The following is a 21,308-nucleotide window of genomic DNA, read 5'->3' as shown; positions in this document are numbered from 1 at the left end:
TTCTATGGTCTGTCCTATTTTTATATGAAGTTTTTTAGCTGCTCCTCACATAGGCAAAACCATGTAGGTTCAATATACTTCAGGTGTTTATTTATTATTTATTTATTTGATGCACTTATTAACCGCCATTCTCAGCCCATTAGGGCGACTCATGGTGGTGTACAGTACACATAAAAGACAATTACAAAGAAGCCAGTTACAACAACATATAAACTATACAACAACTACATACTACACTAAAAATCCGCTTCGTCTCATAGTGGAATCATAACCAGTTCCTTACAGTTCAGTACCTTGTAACTGTATAACATTTTAAAAAGAACATTAACGTGTAATCATTTTCCATATGGATTGGATACCCTTATCCTGAATGTGAAAACACACCAAAATTCAACATTGTCCACATGGGTGGCTAAGACAATGAGCCCTTACTGGCAGTTCAATGTGCACCAACCTTTTCTCATGCACTGTAGTATCCTGTAAGCTTCTGATGGATGTCAATATTGTTTTGATTTGTTTTAACTAACATTTTATTTCTATGTTTATTCTATTGCAATTTTATTGTATTGTTATTCAATAGCACTGTCCTGTAATTACATTGCTTCAAATTACACATGCCTGAGTGGATTCTTGGTGGGTGGAAACATGATATACTGTACATCTAAAATATACTTGGTGGGTGGAAACATGATATACTGTACATCTAAAATATAAAAATACTGTACATCTAAAAATGATTACATAGTGGAGAAATTGTCATTCATTAAAAAACAACAGCCATAAGTTCTAAAGGGAAAAGGACGAGACAGCAGAAACAACAAGTACGATTAGTCTTTTGGGAAGACCGCTCTTTGACCTCATCTCAGACATGACCCTCTTGCAAATAAAATTTGATAAGAGCTTAGATTCTGACTTTCTTTTATGCTGTGTTCATTAATTCATAACTATATGCAACAACATGCATCACCCTACCTTGTTTTCGTTTGAGTGAAAACAACTATTTCGATCTCTACCTCAGTTTTGATTTATCAGTTTTAATGTTTGCTTTGCCATCAGATGCAGCAACATTTTTCTTTCTGCATATCATAACAACTTTGAATTAAGTAACAATTTTGCCAGTAGACAAATCACAATGTGTTATTTAATCATAGTATAGAAGATTATTTACACAAAACTGTCGTACATGTACTATATGGCAGGGCTTCTTAAACTTTTTCCACTTGCCTCCTTTTTCACTTGAGAAATGTTTACATGAACGTATATGGTATATAACATAGGTAGAAAAATCAAACATTTACTGATAACAAAGGGTTGCTAAACAGGCTGATTTTCCTTTATGTGAAGCAAGCTAAAGCTGAAGCATCTTCTGCAAAGTCCACTGTAAATACTGCACGACAAATTTGTTTAAATGTCTAAAACAGCCATGAGGTGGTATTCAGAAAATGTTTACTATTGTCACTGTTTTCAGGATCCCATGTTTAAAAAGTGGTGATCTAAGGTATATACATGACTATAGCTCTGTGAAAGGTTAGAAATGTCCAAAAGAATTCTCATCCTGTGTATCTTTTCAAAAATCAATGGCAAACAGAAAACGTTACTGTTATGAGGCTTCTCTCAATATAATAATCATTACCATCATCATCACTTCCTTCTAAATGCTATTAACATTCCTTTTCCAGATATTTATATATCTCAACGAGCTAATATTAGTTCTGTAGAAGTACAACATTACATTTTAAACTGTAGCTGTATGTTCTTTTGGAGTGACTTAGATCATCTTTGATAAGTAAACCTTTCAAGTTATGTCACCCTCTTGGTAGCAAAGGCTGGTGAACCTTTCTTGTTAGCATAAATGAAAAATGTCCATGTAGGATGCCACAATCTGAAAATGCAAATATTCAGTTTTGTGAAAGTGTAAAATGTCAAGCAACACAAAGTTATTTTACAAAGGAAGTTTAAAACCAACCTGCAGTTTTTCACCTGCTGGTAGTGCAGGATAATAAAGCAACTTTTATCCAAACAGTTCCAATCTTACCCACTATTTTGGAACAGCAGGAACAAATTAAATTTGATCATACCCACACCAATGCAGAGCATTCAGCCCATCGGTTTCCTAATGAATTCAAATTTATGGGTGACAATGTGAAACATTTAACTAGCATATGTAGTGAACTCTGAGAAGGCTTATGTCACAGAGAATGCCTGAAAACAGATCAGAAGTTCTATTTCTCACAGTGTTCAAAATCACAGAATAAAGCTACTATTACTTTGCTTAGTGACTACTTCCCTTTTTCATTGGTTGAGAAAGGGGTAAAGTATTGAGAAGTTGCCTAGCAACCTTCCGACATTCTCAATGTGAACTAGGTGATGAAGATATATAGATTATGGTACTCAGGGAGGAATGACATCACATTTCCTGTTTTCATAGCCTACAAAATGATGGAGGCAAAACAGATACGTTTTGTTTGCATTCTTGTGAAAACTTCAAGGTTTTCCCAAAGAAATTCAAAATAACATTCAAGCCAACATATTCTGAAAACTAAAAACTGCTTGCAACACACATGCAAGAGAAAGCAAAAACATCTGATGCCCTGTCAATCATCCTACCAATTAAAAATACATTTCATAAGTGGAATAGCATTTTACATCGTAGAATCATAGAATTCTAGAGCTGAAAGAGATCACAAGGGCCATCCAGTCCAACCGTACTCTGCCATGCAAGAACCTAAATGTACATCCTGTCTCTGCATAAAAACCTCCAGGGAAAGAGACTCCATTTGACCTCCAGGTAGCATATTCCACTCCTGAACTGCTCTTATTGTCACAACGTTCTTGCTAATGTTTTGGTAAAATCTATTTTTCCCGTAATTTGAATCCATTGTTCCATTGTGTCCTAACATCCATAGCAGTAGAAAACAAGCATGCCCCCTTCTGAACTTGAAATCATTTCAAATATTTAAATATGGTCAGCATTGTACGGTTTAGCTTCCAAAGCTTTGATCATTTTGGTCACCCTTCTCTGGAAATATTTCAGCTTATTCTTCTTGAATTGTGCAGCCCAGAACTAGACAGAGTATTCCATATAATGTCTGACCAATGTAGAGGGACACTTTGAGCTCCTTCGATCTAGACACTATACTATTGATACTGCCTAGAAACACATTGGCTTTTTAGATGTCACATCACATCATATCTGATACTGCAAATTAAAGAAACATACATATTTGAAGAAACATCATATATTATTTCCCCACTTATTCTTAAAGAACTTCACACCATCCAAAACAGAGGGTTTTTTTGTAATGTTGACATAGAAGTACAGTAAGGCTTAATCTACACTGAAGAATGAATGCAGTTTAAAATCACTTTAACTGCCATGGCCCAATCCTATGGAATCATGATATAACTCATGATTCCTTAGCACTGATCCATGCCTGTTAAAGTAGTGTTAAGTGGTATTAATTCAACAGTATAGATGCATCCCTAAAATAGCAATAAATGAGAAAAACTATGAGTAAAGTTATGGACAGTTCTGCAGATAAAACACATAAAACAGAAAGTGGCTGCACTTGTATAAAATGATAAGCCTATTTTCTGGAGCATCCTGGGCTACTATGAAGTCCACAGCATGTACATTGTAACTTTGATGTTCATAACTGCCAAACAAAGTAGGAGTGATTTGTTCAATTTGTTGTTTGAAATGGGTATCCTGGCTTTGTAGTTTTGAAAAGAGCTGGAAATTGTAAGCTGAGAACAAATATCATTTTATGGGAATCACCAAGACAGGTTTCCAGTGTACATGATAACAATGAATAAAGAATTCCTGGTGTTTTCATCTACTGCAGTAATAGAGAGAAGAAAAGTGGCGGTGTACATGCTGCTTGCTTCACCACACAACTTGTTCTGAATGAGTCAAGATTGTCAAAAATCCTGCAGATGACAAGAATAATGGAAACATGGTGATCCTGAATGAAATGATGGCCACATGCAAACATATACTGTACATGCTTACTTGGAAGTAAGTTCCAACGAGTTCTATAGCACTTGGTTTTAGGTGGGCACAGATAGGATTGTTGACTAAATAAGAATAAAACACAGTAGAGATGTGTTTGTCTAAAAGTATAGTAGGTCATTTTTTAGAATACAGAATAAATTACAGGAGAAATGAAAATGTATGTGTATTTTATATGAATGATGATTGAACAGTAGCTCGTCACAATTCACTTTGAGATGGAAGAGAACCATTCTCATATTGTTATATACATACTCCATATACTTATGTAGAAATGTAGATGTTTAATAAAAAATCCAAAAAATCTGGTTGGACTCATACATGGGAGAATGTAAATATTGTGCCTTAAATTTCATCAGTAGAGTGGCAAAAAGTCTTTTTTGAATGTCTGAGTGTGGAAATGGCATCAAGAGGTGGCACTGTTTTTCTCATCTCTGCAGAACAGCCCTTGGCTCATTCATTCAACTTATACTGAAGTACATACAAGAGTCTGAATTTTGAATTTATACTGAAGTATTTGGTAATATGAATTTTCACTAGTAACAATTTACTAATTGTTTTTAATCCACATACTGTTTTTTTAAATGACAATGGCATTAATAATTGCCCATAACTAGGGAAACACCTTCCCTGGAACATGGAATCAATGTATGGACTTATGGTTTTTAACATTTGAAAATTTTATGAGACTCATATTGAGCAGTAATTAAGAGATTAACATAAGACACTATATGGAAATACACATGTGGACATACTTAAGTGTTACCCTAAAGCTTTAACACGAGTTAAAAACTGAAAGTGATCAGCAACCATGCTTTGTAAGTTTTCCGAAAGTTTACTGCTGCTTTGGCTTCTTTCAAAGTGGTTTTCACATTTATATCCAAATCAGCTGACCACCTTGAATAAGGCTATAAAGACTGACATTAGATTTTGAAACACTTCAGTGAGTATTTCCCAAACTGTGGAAATCCTAGTTTTAGGGGAAAGAACAAATAAAGAGTCAGATAGCTTCAGGGTACTTAGTTTTTGCTGTCTAACAAGGGATGTTAATTGAATGCTTGCCTCTAGAGAGAAATCTTTGTCAGGACTCACTGTGCTCTGTTTCCATCCCCTGCTGTTCCGCTCTGCTGTATTCAATTAGTGTACTGGAAGCAAAGTAAAAAATTTAAACTGATCTCTGACATGCCAGCAGAAACCACTACAGAGATCAGGTTTTTAGGACATTTCACTTTGTCACCACTATGTTGGGCTTGCCATAGCTAATGGGAGCAAGGGGAAAAGAAAATGGAGAAACCATAGATGCGAGGAGCAATTACCAAATATCAAAATAATGCAGATGATGATCTCTCAACGCTCCTTAGTGTTGTTGTGTATCAAAAACATACAACTCTAATTCTCTTAATTCCCACTTTTGCATTTTTTTATTTACCATATTTACAATCTAGCCTTCTCACACTTCTCAGAGCAGCCTTACAGATAGGTAGCAGTTCAGCGCCATATAAAACAAACAATCAACTTTGTTTTACATATGGGGGAGACAGTAGCTCAGTGACACAGTGTGATTTACATGCAGAAACGTTCTGATACTTCCAGTTTGATGGGTGAGATGGAAAGTGATGGGAAAGATGGTCCTAAACTGGAACAGATGCCATCAGTCAGAGTAGCCTCAGTATAAGGAATGGTGGTTCTCCACATTTTGGGCTCCAGCTTCACAAATCCATAGCCAATACAGCCATCAATGAGAGTTGATGGAAGGTTTATTCTTGCAACATCTGCAGAGTTTCAAGTTCCCAATCTGGAGTACCCAATACTGGACTGAAGTGGATATATAGTCTGACTTAGTTGAACATATCTTCCTTCTTTTTTTCTTTCTTTTTAATCAGAGGTACACACCTACTTGTTAATATTTGGAAGGAAAAGTGATGGTGATCATTACCAGCCAAGAGGTATCTGGAAAGAAATGTCTTTACAAGCAGATATTAGAAGAAAGGTTACAGTTCAACTAACTGGTGCTCATCCATCCTTGATATCTCTTGCTTCTAAATAAAGAATATGAAAAAATCAGCAGCCTGATTTTGTAATGTTTCTCTGAATGCCACCTGCAGGTCCAGAAAATCTGTTTCTAATTGTTGTATGTAAATTTATATTGATTTTTGTACACTTGTCTCAAAGGCACATATTTTAATAATCCGTGCATTTTGCCCACTGACTATAAGGCATTTTTATGCATTGTAAAAATGCAAACATTTGTATCAGTCTTTACTTTTCCATAATACACATGGTTTCCCTGAAGTAAACTCAGGTGCTTTGTAAATGTGGGCGTTTCTAAGGCAAGGTTCATTACTTCATTACACTGGAGAATGAATCCACTTTAAATCGGGTTCTGCCTCCTGCAAAATTCTGGGATTTGTACTTTAGTGAGGCTATTAAAGGCTCCTCTCTAAACTACAAACCCCAGAATTCTGCAGGAGGCAGCAACTGGATTTAAATTGGATTAATTCTCTAGTGCAGTGGTTCTCAACCTGTCCCCAGGTGTTTTGGCCTACAATTCCAAGAAACCCCAGCCAGTTTACCAGCTGTCAGGATTTCTGGGAGTTGAAGGACAAAACATCTGGGGACCCACAGGTTGAGAACCACTGCTCTAGTGTGATGAAGTAGTTGCTTTTTCTCTCTACGAGTCTTGGAAAATGTGGAATTGGTATTTCATTAAAGATTTTGCCTCTAGTTACATTAATTTTCTATCTCAAAATTTGACAGGATTTTTGGTCTTCCCAGTGCTGCCTTACCACTTTTGTCACAACTTTCCAAAGTCAGTGGTATATTCCTGCTTTCAGAGGTCTAATTAGATGTTATAGAGAATGTGTATTCCCTACAAATATCCTGCTTCATTCCCATAATGGAATAATCTTATAAATGCAAATTAATTACAAGTTCATTTCCATTGGCCAATCATAGAATAAAGCACACCAAATGCAAGATACAAAGGTGAAAGAAAGCACATGTTGTAATGCAAATAACTTGAGTGAGAACATTCCTTCTTTTTTTAAAAAAAAATACTCAAGACTCTTGGTGGAGAGCGCTACAAGATGTTTTCACTCCTTACTCAACTTACAGTGTTCTGGGGTTCCAGTCTGCCAAAAAGGCACAGGATTAATGAAGTGATGAGCAAAACATTATATTTATTAGGCCTGGGTAACAACGGAAAAATTTGTTTCTAAAATCGATTCGTTTTTTGGAGGTTTTTGCGTTTCGTTATTTAAAATAATTACAAAATTTTCCTTTTAAAAAGTTCGATATTTACGAAATTTCGTAAATGTAAAAAATTACAAAACATTAACGAATCGATTTCCAAAACAATAATGAATCGATTCGTTAATGGCGGACGCGACCGCAAAATACGCTAAAAAACCTCCAAAAACTTCTGAAGCTTCCCTCTCCCTCTGTTCTTGACTGTTGGTGTGATATTATAATTTGTTTTCACTAATTAAACAAAAAAACTTGCCCCAGACATGCAGAAATAATAACGAAACGACCTCAGAACAATAACGAAACGAATACAATAACGAAATACGAAGCATTTACAAAACGTGTTTAAAAATTCGTTTTTTAAAAAAATTGCTCCAGAATGGTTCGTTATTGTTTTGTAATTGAAAAAGTTAACGAATTATTAACGAATTACGAATTAACGAAACGAAACCGCCCAGCCCTAATATTTATACTCCACCTTTATTTCATAAGGGAAGTCAATATAACAGTATATGGTGTTTCTAAGCAAACAGCTAAATATTTCTCAGTCCAGACTGACTTTGTTTTTCTAAGGTTGCTATATTTTCAGGGTGCTTCCAGACAGGACAAACATCTGTGCCAGAGCAGGTTTAAAAACCCTACTTCGGCTCAGATTTGACTCCCCACTCTGTCCAAAAAATCTGGGCTTTCCCAGGGTGTGTATGTGGCCACATGCCATCCTGATTATAATCATTTCACTGTAAATGTTAAAGAAAATGTACCTGGTTGCCATAAGTTCCCTCCTTGCACCCTCCTTGCATGAGGAAATCCCTCCCCATGGTCTCCTGGCACGTGTCACTCCCTTGTGCATGGAAGATGCGAGATGGGAACTTACTGTGACCAGGTATATTTTTGTTAATTGGGGACTTAGGGGGAGGGGTGGGTGCATTTCAAGGACAAAGCATCATCCTTGCAAAATAAACTTATCTTGTAGAAGAATTTTTTTCTCTAGCAGGATCAGATAGAGAGGAAGCAATCAAGTTGGATTTGGTGTGTGTCTGTGATCATCATAGAAATATCATTTCTCCACCTCAACATAGAAATTAGATATTGAATGTTTCTAATCCATATCTATAATAACCGTGAACAATGATGGGCAGATTTCCTATTGGCTCCCACTTTCAGAGACTACTGTGACCCACATTGACAATGGATCTGGACCAAACTTAGCACACAGAACCCCCATGATCAACAGAAAATACTGGGGGCATTTAGTGGGCATGGACTTTGATTCAGGGGAGTTATAGTTCACCTAGAATCTGAAAGTACTGTGAACTCAGATGATGATGGATCTGCACCCAACTTGTCATGCATACCCAATAAGCCTCAATTTGAATACTGGTGGAATTTAGGGGAAACTGACCGTGACATTTGGGAGAGGAGTTGCTGGGATTTGTAATTCACCTACAATCCAAGAGCACCCTGAATCCCACCAAGGATGGAATTGGACCAAACTTGGCACATAGAACCCCCATGAGAAATAGAAAATACTGGAGGGGTTTGGTTGGAATTGAACTTGATTTAAAGTAGTTATAGTTCACCTAGCACTGTGAACCTAGACGATGATGGATCTGGACCAAACTTGGCACAACCAACCTCATTACCAATAGAACATACTAGAAGGTTTGGGAGGGCTAACTCACCCAGATGGGAGTTGTAATTCACAGTGCACCCAGAGAGCACTCTGAACCCTATCAATGACAGGTCTGGACCAAACTTGACACAAAGAACCCCGATGACCAACAGAACATATTGGGGTGATTTGGGGGCTAGCTTTTTCAAATAAATAGCATTACAAATTATCTAATTTGGCCATCGCCAGGTACTCAAGCTAGTATATAATAAAAGTGAGAACTGTGAACCCAGTTTGGGGGAAAATGACCTTAACCCTAACATTTAAAACCAAACAATGCCCTTTTCAAAAAACTCGGGCATCGCCGGGTACCCAAGCTAGTGCTGTTAATATTGGCCACACGGCTGGATAAATTGTGACTGCTAGATTGGCTGTGAGAGTGAAACGCAAGAGCTGTGTCTATCAAAAAGAAGAAATTAATGTGAACATCATCCCACACCTATACTAACATAAACAGCTCGCTATCATCCCACACAAGTGCATACCTTTTATTTCAGAAAGTAAATGGTGAACTATATAACTTGACAAGCTATCATTTTTTTAAAAAAAAATACTAGGGTGATGACATCCAACTGTAGAACCATCAGTTGCTGATAAAACAGAGGAGAATGTATAAATTTTCTTGTCAATCATAAATCTTTTTAGATATGTATCTGATGTCAAAGATATGCACAACATATTTCTGATTGACAGGTAAAGTCTGGGCTGGCACATTTTTAATTACAGGGGTCTTAATCCATGAAATGTTAAATACACACTGCTGATTTATTAGTGATACTGTGCCCTAAACAACAAAAAAGCAAATGAAAACTATGATGATGGAATAATGTAAACTACTGACAAACCTTATGAATCCATACAACAAATGTCAAAACAATAAAAATTTGCATGTCTTTATTAAATAAATTTTCTGGTTTTGCAAATAACAACAAACAAAATGCCAAAACTTGCTTTATGTTTGATGTTACAAACAAAAATAGAACTATATGTTTTCATAATAAAATCACATTATAATATGCACTCATTCTGTTCTGCCTGATTTTAATTATTTATCAGTATTTGGATTCTTGTGCCGCAGTTTAAAATTTGTTACAAATCAATCTCTTTCAGGGTTGCCTAAGCAATAATTGTTTAATAGCGCTCTCATCCTAGAAAAGTTAAGTTCATGTTAACAGGCCTGGATTATGAAGTACTGCAAAACATTATAGGGCGTTAATGTTTGCATTGCTAAAAAGCTCTCTCTCATGGTAGATGTGGCAAGTGAATAGGAAAACATCTCAATGTATTTCCATTCCCACATCATTTTGTTAAAATGGTACACATGAATGGCTGAGATAGTGACACCTTTGTTTTCTGATATTTCAGTGTATATAAATTTTGTTCCATACATGGAATTATTAAAATGATTTAAAATTACCTTCGAGTTATGTGTATGAGATATATATAACTGAATTTTGTATTTAGACAAGTATTAAAAGATGCAACCATTTAAAACCTGGGAAAAATACTTCTAGTCCTAAGCAACTTAGTTGTTTTTTTTTATCGTGTCAGAAGAAAATTGAGAGTATACTGCAAGTTGCTTCTGGTGTGAGAGAATCAGCCATCCACAGAGACATTGCCCAGGGGGCGCCTGGATGTGTTACCATCCTGTGGAAGGCTTCTCTCATATCCTCGCATCCCAGTGACCTAGAGCATGCAGGAGTCTCTCCTTGTCTCATGGATTCGAACCACTGACCTTCAAGTTTTCAGGTCAACAGTTCTGCCCACACAATTGTTTAACTGTGCCACCTACCAAAAAGCAAACACCATTTCACAATATTAACAACATTGAACCATACAGATAAAGACATAGTGTGGGTAGGCAAGGGGAGATTTAGGTCAGACTGCTGGAGCAGCACCGAAGGGATATACCCCTTCCCGATAGACCAGAGTGAAGTCTCCACCTATCTGGGAAAAGGCCAGCTTCCTTGGGCTGCTGATTGGATAATGTCTTCAAGGAAGAACACTGTATTACACTGAATTTAGGATGGCATCAATTTTAAGGGGCAGCTCTTTTTTTTTGCTCTGAATTTTGAAAAAAAACTCAAATGCAAGACACACAGTTTGCCCACCCTGCGTCTAATGTTGCCTTTCCCTCCCAAACTACTTATTGGGAGACAGTTCTCCCACCTTCTCAAAGCCTGAACTGCATAGGGTTTCAAGGATGTCTTCAGAGCTCCTTTCCCCTCCTCCACACAATGCAATATGCGCGTACCCACCTCTCCCATACACACCTTCCCAAGGCTGAACTACATTGGGAGTTGTTTGGAGCTCATTTTACTCTCCTTGTTTCTTTCTGGGTGTGTTGCCCTTGCTTCAAGTATATTTTGAAGGTAGAGAGTCGTGAAACAGTTGCGACCCAGAGGATGCAGGGGTCTTATCATCTTTCTTGCTCTCCCTGTCCTGCATACTGCAATTGGAAATGGAAGCCAGTGGTGAGGGAACAGGGAGAGGGAAGGGCAGAAGCTCTAAGCACCATGAGTGTGAGTCAGTGGCAACACAAAAGGAAGGTGCGGGTTATGGGAAGCAGAGGCTTCTTTCTCTCTTACTCAGCTCCTGATCCTCTTCATTGTTTTTTTTTTTTAAAAAAACCCTCAAATCTATGATGTCCACATTTCTAGGACTCCACCTCCTTTCTTGAACCTCCAATTTTTTGGGGGAAAGTGTGGCCTAGATTTGGTATGATGTGGGGAAAGTGTGGCTTAGATTTAGTGTATAGATCTCTTATGGAAAGCTGATGCTACCCAGACCCTGGCAAAGAAGCCACCCTATAGAGTTGATGTTTTTCTGTCATACTTCATTTTGGTGTAAGGTTGGTTTTTTTTTTTTTTTAGCACAGCAGGGCTATGTACATGATTGGCCTGCCAGGCTTTCTGCAAATTGCTGGAGTTTGAGTGGATGGGATAAGATTTAACAGTTTAAACCAAAGGCATCCATGGTATACTTTAATTAAGTGCTAATTATTTAATGGGGCCCCTGGTGGCAGGTTGGCAGCTTGAATCCGGGGAGCAGGTTGAGCTCCTGCTGTTTGCCCCAGCTTCTGCCAACCTAGCAGTTCGAAAACATGCAAGTGTGAGTAGATCAATAGGTACTGCTTCTGTGGGAAGGGAACAGCACTCCATGCAGTCATGCTGGCCACATGACCTTGGAGGTGTCTGTTGACACCACCCCCCTAGAGTCAAACACAACTAGACTTTATGTCAGGAGAAACCTTTGCCTTTACTAATTATTTAATCTGTGAATTGTTGTTGTGAGTATTAGATTTCTCTTACAAATTGTTCACTATTAGTATTTCAATTTTAATATTTTGTAGCTCTGTAGTTTGATAGAAACTGGAAAAACATGCTACTTTATGGATGTAGCTTTGACAGATCCATCCAAGGGAATAACAATAACTTTCTACTCACTTCTGCCAAGTGAAACAAACAGTTCACACAATGCATGTTATGAGCAGCATCAACAGTACAATGACTTCTGAGTGAAAAAGTAGAATCTGTTTCATTGCTGGTCCTGCTTACAAATGAAATGTAGTACTTCAGAAGTCAGCCTTTTGAGAACAGAAGGATGATCTCATGCTTTTTCTCTGTAAGGGATACCACTGCCCTTTAAAAGAAAATTTAATCAATTAAAGCTACCCCTCTTGAGAAGTTCCTTTCCCTTGCTTGCAGATCTCACTACCTCAAGGAATGCTGACAGAACAAAATGTACAGGCATTAAAACAGCATGAATATTCCAACTGCAGAATATGCATCATTTCCTCTCGGTAATCACTGCTGAGAAACCACCTATGGAAAGTGCGTAGGAAGCTTTCCTCCCTGTCCCACTCTAGCCCCCTGCATTTCAGTGAAGTGCTGAGGAACGCCTCAGACCAATGTAATTAAAGCACAAAGAAGTTTCCAAACCACAGGCCTTAGAAGTTTACGCATATCCATAATAGTTCCACATTCTTAGGGATTGTAGTTATCAGAACTCTACCAATGCAAAAACTGAAATTTCTGTAGACACTAGATTTCATTATACCAAAACCTTGGCCCTCCGTATTTAGAATAATATGTTTACATACCCTACAATGTTTCAGAAGATGAAAACTGGGGCGTATGTGGCCAAACAACTGGGACATATGTGCTAAGAGAAGTTCTTAGCAGAAGCTACAGTAGTTTGCTTTTGCTTGAGCCTACAGGGAAAGATAAGATCATCTCTTCTCTCCCTCCTGCTGAGTTAATTGAGTACAAACTACTTCGGCATTTAAAATTCAGTTGGTAGTAATTGAAGTTAATCAAAGACAGGGGAAAAACTTGGAGAAGAAATCTGGACTTTTAAATCACCAGAAAAAGCAGGAGGAGAGAGAATTTGGGCTGTTCTAACAAATTGCAACAGTTGGAGGGCATGTGTTTATATACCAAACAGCATCATATATCATAAAAACTACATAATATTTTCTTTTTCAATATTTTTGTGGTTATGATGAAATAAAGACAGAGAGGAGATTTATCAAGCACATTTAAGGAGACTTTCTTCTTATTCTGTCTCTGAGACCATTATGTCTTGCTTCCATGACATGTTTACTTTTAAAAATGGAAAAAGTATGAATTCTTGTGTATACTTTTCAGATGGAGACATTAATGGACTTCTCCATCTACATGACTAAAGTGCATTCATACACATTTCAGAAAGACATGGGCATTTCAACACAGGACAGGCAAGAATCAGCTCCATGGTATCCACACGAAAGATAGGGCTTTCTCACCCCAACACACACCAAGATCACTTACTGCTGTTTTGCCTCTTAGGCAAAGCAAGGGAATTATCCATTATTTATTTACTTACTTACTTACTTACTGTATTTATACCCCGCCCTTCTCACCCTGAAGGGGACTCAGAGCGGCCTTAGAATAGTCAATAATTCAATGCCACACACAACAAACATAATAAATATATGCATTAAAACAAAACAATAAAAACATATAAACATTAAAACCAATAATTAAAAAACCACACAGTCCGAAATCATAGTCCATAGCCATTCCAGTCATTATTGCACATATTTCAACTTCACTTAATGCACTCCATTACTGTCCCCGGCGGCGCAGTGGGTTAAACCCCTGTGCCGGCAGGACTGAAGACCGACAAGTCGCAGGTTTGAATCCAGGGAGAGGCGGATGAGCTCCCTCTATCAGCTCCAGCTCCTCATGCGGGGACATGAGAGATGCCTCCCACAAGGATGATAAAAACATCAAAAATCATCCAGGCGTCCCTTGGGCAACGTCCTTGCAGACGGCCAATTCTCTCACAACAGGAGTCACTCCTGACATTATATATATATATATATATATATATATATAGTCGAAGGCTTTCATGGCTGGAATCACTAGGTTCTTGTGGGTTTTTTTGGGCTATAGGGCCATGTTCTAGAGGCATTTCTCCTGACGTTTTGCCTGCATCTATGGCAAGCATCCTCAGAGGTAGTGAGGTCTGTTGGAATTAGGACAATGGATTTATATATCTGTGGAATGGCTGAGGTGGGGCAAAGAGCTCTTCTCTGCTGGAGCTAGGTGTGAATGTTTCAACTGACCACCTTCATTAGCATTTGAAGGCCTGCCTGAGCCTGGGAAAATCTTTTGTTGAGTGGTGTTAAGATGTGCCTTGTTGTTTCCTCTCTGCTGTTTTGCTGTTGTAATTTTAGAGTTTTTTAATACTGGTAGCCAGATTTTGTTCATTTTCATGGTCTCTTCATTTCAGTTGAAAATTGTCCACATGCTTGTGGATTTCAATGGCTTCTCTGTGTAGTCTGACATGGTGGTTGTTGGTGTGGTCCAGCATTTCTGTGTTCTCAAATAATATGCTGTGTCCAGGCTGGTTCATCAGGTGCTCTGCTATGGCTGACTTCTCTGGTTGAAAGGCACTGCAGACTACTTCAACCAGAGAAGTCAGCCATAGTAGAGCACCTGATGAATCAGCCTGGACACCCATTGTCCTAATTCCAACAGACCTCACTACCTCTGAGGATGCTTGCCATAGATGCAGGCGAAATGTCAGGAGAAATGCCTCTAGAACATGGCCCTATAGCCCGAAAAAACCCACAAGAACCTAAAAAAAAAATAATTACTGTCCAAAGGCTTAGTCCCACAGCTAAATTGTAATTTCTTCCTAAAGGCCAAGAGGGAGGAAGCTGATCTGATTTTGCTAGGGAGGGAGTCACCCTGAGGCCATCACTGAGAAGGTCCTGTCTCTTGTTCCCACCAACAATACCTGTGAAGGAAGTGGTACCAAGGGCTTCCGGGAGTTGAAGGTCCAAACACCTCGTGGGTCACAAGCCTGGTCTAGATTGTCCAGTGGTGACAAACTCTGTTTAGAAGGCCCCACACTCTAGGGTAGTTTGAACAATTGACCATACTCCGAATCAGAACTGGCCCTGTTGTTCATATGACCATCTTGTTTTTACTACGCTCCATAGTGTGGGAACAGGAACAGCTACAACATGAGCATCGTAGGTTTGGCCATCCAAACAGAGTTTGGCACCACTGGACCACAGCACCAGGTGTTTCGGCCTCCAACTCCCAGAAACCCTAGCCAGCCTGTCCAATTGTCAGGAATTTAGGGACTTGCAGTCTGAAGCACCTGGAGCGCCACAGGGTGTGCAGGACTGTCTTTCTTCTGCAATGGGAAGGAAGCAGTCTGCGCAGCTGCTCCTGGTTCTAGTCTGGACTACTGTACTCCACAGCAGGCCTGAGGTTTCTCTGACCAGTAGATGCAGGTATAAGGTGATTTTCTGCTCATTCTTCAAGTGTAACCATGTTATCATATAGCTATTTTTGCTTTGTGTCTGCTGTATTATTCATTTGCTTGTGTATTCAAAATTGTATTCAGAACAGTGTTCCCACTTGATGCTCCTCCAACATTAAGAGCCACCCCACTCCCAGAGGCGGCCCTAGGTAATTTTCAACGGTAAGCAAACAGTATTTTGCCGCGCCCCTCCCCCAACCAATCATTGATATATATTTTCTGTTTGTTGTGGGAGTTCTATGTGCCATATTTGGTTCAATTCCATCATTGGTGGAGTTCAGAATGCTCTTTGATTGTAGGTGAACTATACATCCCAGTAACTATACTTGCTGCATTTGCTCCCTTGCCTGGCCCGCATTGGGACCGAGAGAGAGAGAGAGAGAGAGAGAGAGAGAGAGGTGGAGATGCCCACCTTTCCTGAAGGTAGGTGCAAAAACAAAGGGAGTGGAGGTGGGAGATACCTCCAGCCGGAGGGGCTTCCTCTCTCTCTCTTGGTCCCAATGGCTGAAGAGAAAGTCAGGAGAAGAGGCGACTTTTGGTGCGCATGCTGGGGTCTTCAAACACGCCTCCGGACACGAAGCAGGCCAGGCGCGGCGGCTCCGCCCCTTGGCCCACCCGCAGATTGGGGAGAAGAGAGATTGGGGAAAGGGAGCCGGTCATGGGGAAGGGATCGAACGCGGAGAACGATTGAGCGCTGGCTCTGCTCACGCACCCAGTGCCCGGGTGGAGCAGGAACGAGAGGGACTAGGCGAGGCTCAAGGGCCCGGCCCCTTTGGGAAGAGGATCGCCCGGCAGCAAGGCAAGAAAGCCGAGGCTCCCGCTGGACTGCTAAGGCTGTTGTGAGCTGAGGGGGCGCTCCTCAAGTGGCAGTCGAGGGGCATTTACAGAGGTGCCTCTGCGCCCCTGGCCAAAAAAAGGTATTCTGCGACCGCTTACTTCGCGTAATGGATGAGCCACCCCTGCCCACTCCCCAGAGAGCTTCTCTTACAAAGCTGCAAGATAAGACCCTATTAGATTTCCTAAGAGAGTCCTCAGTTATCAGTGGGTTAATTAAAGATTTTAGTATAGTTATGGCTGAGTATTACTGAGTAACTACCCTCATAGTAAAAACACAGTAATCATGAACTAAATAACTAATTCAATAATTAAACTAAATAACATGACATCCCAAATTCTTCTCTTTGAGGTTGTACTGCCAGAGCTGTAATTAACGTATGGATTCACATATTTAAATATGATGCAGTATTGCTCAAAGGTGATTATCTGGTCTTGATTAACTGTCTACCTTCATTTTCAGAAATTAATTAAATCATAAAAGATGGGTATTCACAATTCCTGCTGCAAATAGTGACAATGGGAACTGGGGAAGGGGCAGAACAGCTGTTTTGTTGTTGTTGTTGTCATTGGTGTTGTTATTTGGGATTAACAAATGCTTCTTGCCAATATATACATGTCACTAAGGGGATTTTACATCATAGATTTGCATCTTTCTTTGCCTAGTCCTAGTTTGATCAAGAAAATGTGCATGGTTGTCATAGCAACTTAATACTGGCACTTATATAATAATAATACTTATTATTTATTTATTTAGAACATTTGTATCCCGTTCTATTCTCAACCTCCAAAGAGGGATTCAGGGCGGCTTCCAACAATATAAAAATACCAAAAAATACACTATTCTTAAAGTGATAGTAAATATGCATTTAAAACAGTTCACCGGGTTTAAAATGTCCTCCAAATCAGTCCAAAAAATGTGGCCCCTAAAATAAAATAAAAACCATCTATTCTACAAACTCTTGCTCCCAAAGCCAAGCTTTAACTGTCTTGCAAAAAGTCAGGAGAGAGGGGGCAGGTCTAACCTCTTTAGGGAGGGAGTTCCACAGCCAAGGGGCCACCACGGAGAAGGCCCTGTCTCTCATCCCCACCAAACACAACTGCGATGGTGGCAGGACCAAGAGCAGAGCCTCCCCAGATAATCTTAACGTCCTTGATGGTTCATAAGGGGAGGCACGTTCAGACAGGTAATGTGGACCAGAGCCATTTAGCACTTTATAGGTCAAAACCAGCACTTTGAATTGTGCTTGTAAGCTAATAGGCAGCCAGTGGAGCTGATGTAACAAGGGAGTTTTGTGCTCCCTGTACTCTGCTCCCATAAGCTACCTGGCTGCCGAGCGTTGGACTAGTTGGAGCTTCCGGGCAGTCTTCAGAGGCAACTCCACATAGAGCATGTTACAGTAGTCTATTTGGGATGTAACAAGAATGTGGACCACCGTGGCCAAGTCAGACCTCCCAAGATAGAGGTGCAGCTAGTTCACAAGTTTAAATTGTGCAAAAGCTCCTCTGGCCACCACCGAAACCTGGGGTTCCAGGCTCTACTATGTATCCAGGATCACTCCCAAGCTGCAAACCTGCACCTTCAGGAGGAGTGCAACCCTATGCCCTGTTCGGCCTTGAGACTGACTAGGAAGACCTCTGTCTTATCTGGATTCAAATTCAATTTGTTCACTCTCATCCAATCTGTAACAGCTGCCATGCACCAGTTCAGGACTTGAACAGCCTCCTTAGTAGCAGGTGGAAAGGAGTGACAGGGTTGGACATCATCTGCGTACAGATGGCACCAAACCCCGAAACTCCGGATGACAAAAATGGCAAACATTCAATGTTATGTGCAAAGACAAAATAGAAATAAAATAGAAAACAAACAAAAAGTTAAAAAGAAATCAAATGAAAATGAACCAATAAAACAACCTAGGCTAAAACATGACTATATAAAAGCCTTGCTATTCAAAATTGTATTTAACTGACTTAAGACATAAAATTATTAGGACCACCAGCCATAGTTCATGTGGAATAAATGGATGCCTGTGTGCTGGACTTAATTTTGTCAAAGTAGAATATTGTTTTTTTTAAAAAAAAAAAAAATTAGTTCTGCCATCAAAAAGTTGAATAAAAGATCACAAAATCATTGTAAACCAAAAGTAAAATAAAAAGGTTCCAATTGTTCTGATTCACCATGCTTTGGCTAGAATTCTGTTACTTGAGTCTAATTTGAATAGATCTATGGAATCTGTTTGATTTACCTATATGTTGACCTCACTGATACGATTTAGGGCTAGAAATATGATTAAGGTCTTTGAATCAGAGAATCGTAGAGCCCCAATTGTCATTTAGCCCAACTTCCTGCCAGTACACTTTCTTAATGACTCAGTTCCCTACCATCTTAATTCTTAATCCCAACAGCAAATCCTTCAACAGTTACATATTAGAAACTTGTTTTGGCTGTGTCTGTGTAACATAAATCACAGTTTATCTGAAACATTCTAAAATATTCTAAATATAGGTGGATGTGCAAATTGGCAAAAAGGTTCTGGAGCCAAATAGTATGATACCGGAGCCGAGGTGGTACGAGTTAAACACTTGTGCAAGCTGAACTGCTGACCTGAAGGTTGGCAGTTTGAATCCGGGAGATGGGATGAGTTCCCGTCTGTCAGCTCCAGCTTCCCATGTGGGGACATAAGAGAAGCCCCCCACAGGATGGTAAAAACATCAACATCTGGGCATCCCCTGGGCAATGTCCTTGCAGACGGCCAATTCTCTCACACCAGAAGAAACTTGCAGTATCTCAAGATCCTTCTGACACGAAAATAAGTATGATACAAAACAATTTGAAGGTTATTCCCCAAATGAAATCTAAACTGCATTTGCTTGCACTTCTGGAAGAGCAAATGAAGAAGGAAAAGGGAAAATTATTAAGTTCCATGACCACAACAGTAAGACTGCTCTGTGCACAGAAGTGGAAGAATACAGCTATACCAACATGTAAAGAATGGCTGCAACTTTCAGACTTAGCTGAAATGACCAAGTTGAAAACTTTGTTACAAACAAAAATAATGTGTCTTTTTGAGGGACTGTGAAACATCATCATCACCACCACCATCATCACCAGAGAAAGAAGAACAGCATACCAACAGTACACTCTGAAAAGTATTAATAAATTGCATAGTCTGAGTTGTAGAGTTCATACATTGCAACCTTTCCCTAAAGAACAGATTTTGTTTAGTTTTGTATAACAATCACTTTTAGGTACTGTTAGGAGAGCTAGATGCATGTTTCTATTCTATTTTTCTAATTTTTAAACATTCTTTTTTTTGTAACAACATTCTTTTTTCATATGCTATTCTTTTAAAATAAAACTAAAATATTCACAATATGAAACAGGTTGGCAAAAATTACATTGTGTTTATCTAACATTTTATCAGCTGCCCAGGACACTGAACATCAAGATCTCTACGTTCTGAAGTCTGAAGCTGACAAGGATGAAAGTGACCTACCTTAGTCCCCCTACAGTACATCAAATAATCCATTATTTAACAAATCAGTGAAGCACCTCTACAGAAAGAAAGGAATGTATAGCTTTAATCCTGTTTTGATTAATTTTCTTCTTCACAGAAAGTAGACCTTAATCTATATCCATTTGCAGTAATCTTTGCAAGAAAATACTACTTGACTTACATATGCTGCTTGATGGCAAATGAATTTCTCAGGCATGTGGGCAGCCTGTGATAGGATCGAACAAAATTGCCCCTACTAACAGTGAATGAGCTGAATGCCTTCTGTATGCTCAAGTGAGTTCTGTGGTTAGACAGATGATGGGGGTTAATGATGTATATTCTGAATTCTCTCCATGAAAACCCCCAAGCAACACTCTTTACTGACAAGGTCAGCTGGCATAGCCATTTAGTACCTCCCCCCCCCCCCCCCACACACACACACACACTCACATACTATTTTTTGGGAACATACAGGGGAATATTTCAGCATAGTAACAAAAAAATTAAGTTATTACATATTAAACAGATTCTCATAGCCCTATCAAACTATGCTTTATAGCACTATTATTCCACTTTAACTTATCCCATACATTTCGGCCCCCAAAATCAGCCCCCCTCCCCCCCCAAATGGGGTGACTTATCCACAGGCCAATTTAATAAGTACCGTACCTTACCTCTTATATAAAAAAGGAACAATCATTTTACTGAGTGGAGTGATGAAAGGCAAGAACTTAGTATATCCCAGGAACACCTAAAAGAAGCACTAATCCCATCTACTCTTTCTGGCATGGGGCTGCTTCTGGTGGTTTTTAGTGCCTGGGAGGGGAAATGGTATCTGTGGGCAGGGGAAGATTGCCCCTGAGGTTACATTAGTGCTTTCCCCAATACTCAGAGTAACCCTCAACTTATCTACAGGTCATATCAAAATCCATAATTTTGGCCCCTAAACCTGATCTAGACTTATGCATGATATATGTGGTATATAACAACATAGTAGAGAATGCTGAGGTTTATAGTTTGGGGGGCATATAGAATTTTCACCCAGAGAGCAATTAGGCTTTACTAAAGTAGAAATCCTGGGATTTAATTGGATGAAGCTATAGCTATTGCAGTGGAATAACAGTGCTATAACAATGTAATGTGATACAGCCCTCTGTCTTTCAGCAAACCAGTGTACAGAAAATAATGATCAAGTCGTCATAAAACTATAGTTAAATCAAACTCA

General features: G+C 39.2%; 1 protein-coding gene across 9 annotated transcripts in view; it reads right to left on the bottom strand.

Annotated features, from left to right (window-relative positions):
* The window catches only part of TAFA5 (TAFA chemokine like family member 5), a 382,319-nt gene that overhangs the window by 72,854 nt on the left and 288,157 nt on the right, over nt 1-21,308 (bottom strand). The gene's annotated exons all lie outside the window — the stretch shown is intronic.

Source organism: Anolis sagrei, chromosome 5, assembly GCF_037176765.1.
Source record: "Anolis sagrei isolate rAnoSag1 chromosome 5, rAnoSag1.mat, whole genome shotgun sequence".
Classification (NCBI taxonomy): domain Eukaryota; kingdom Metazoa; phylum Chordata; class Lepidosauria; order Squamata; family Dactyloidae; genus Anolis; species Anolis sagrei.
This window is presented reverse-complemented; position numbering and strand designations above follow the sequence as displayed.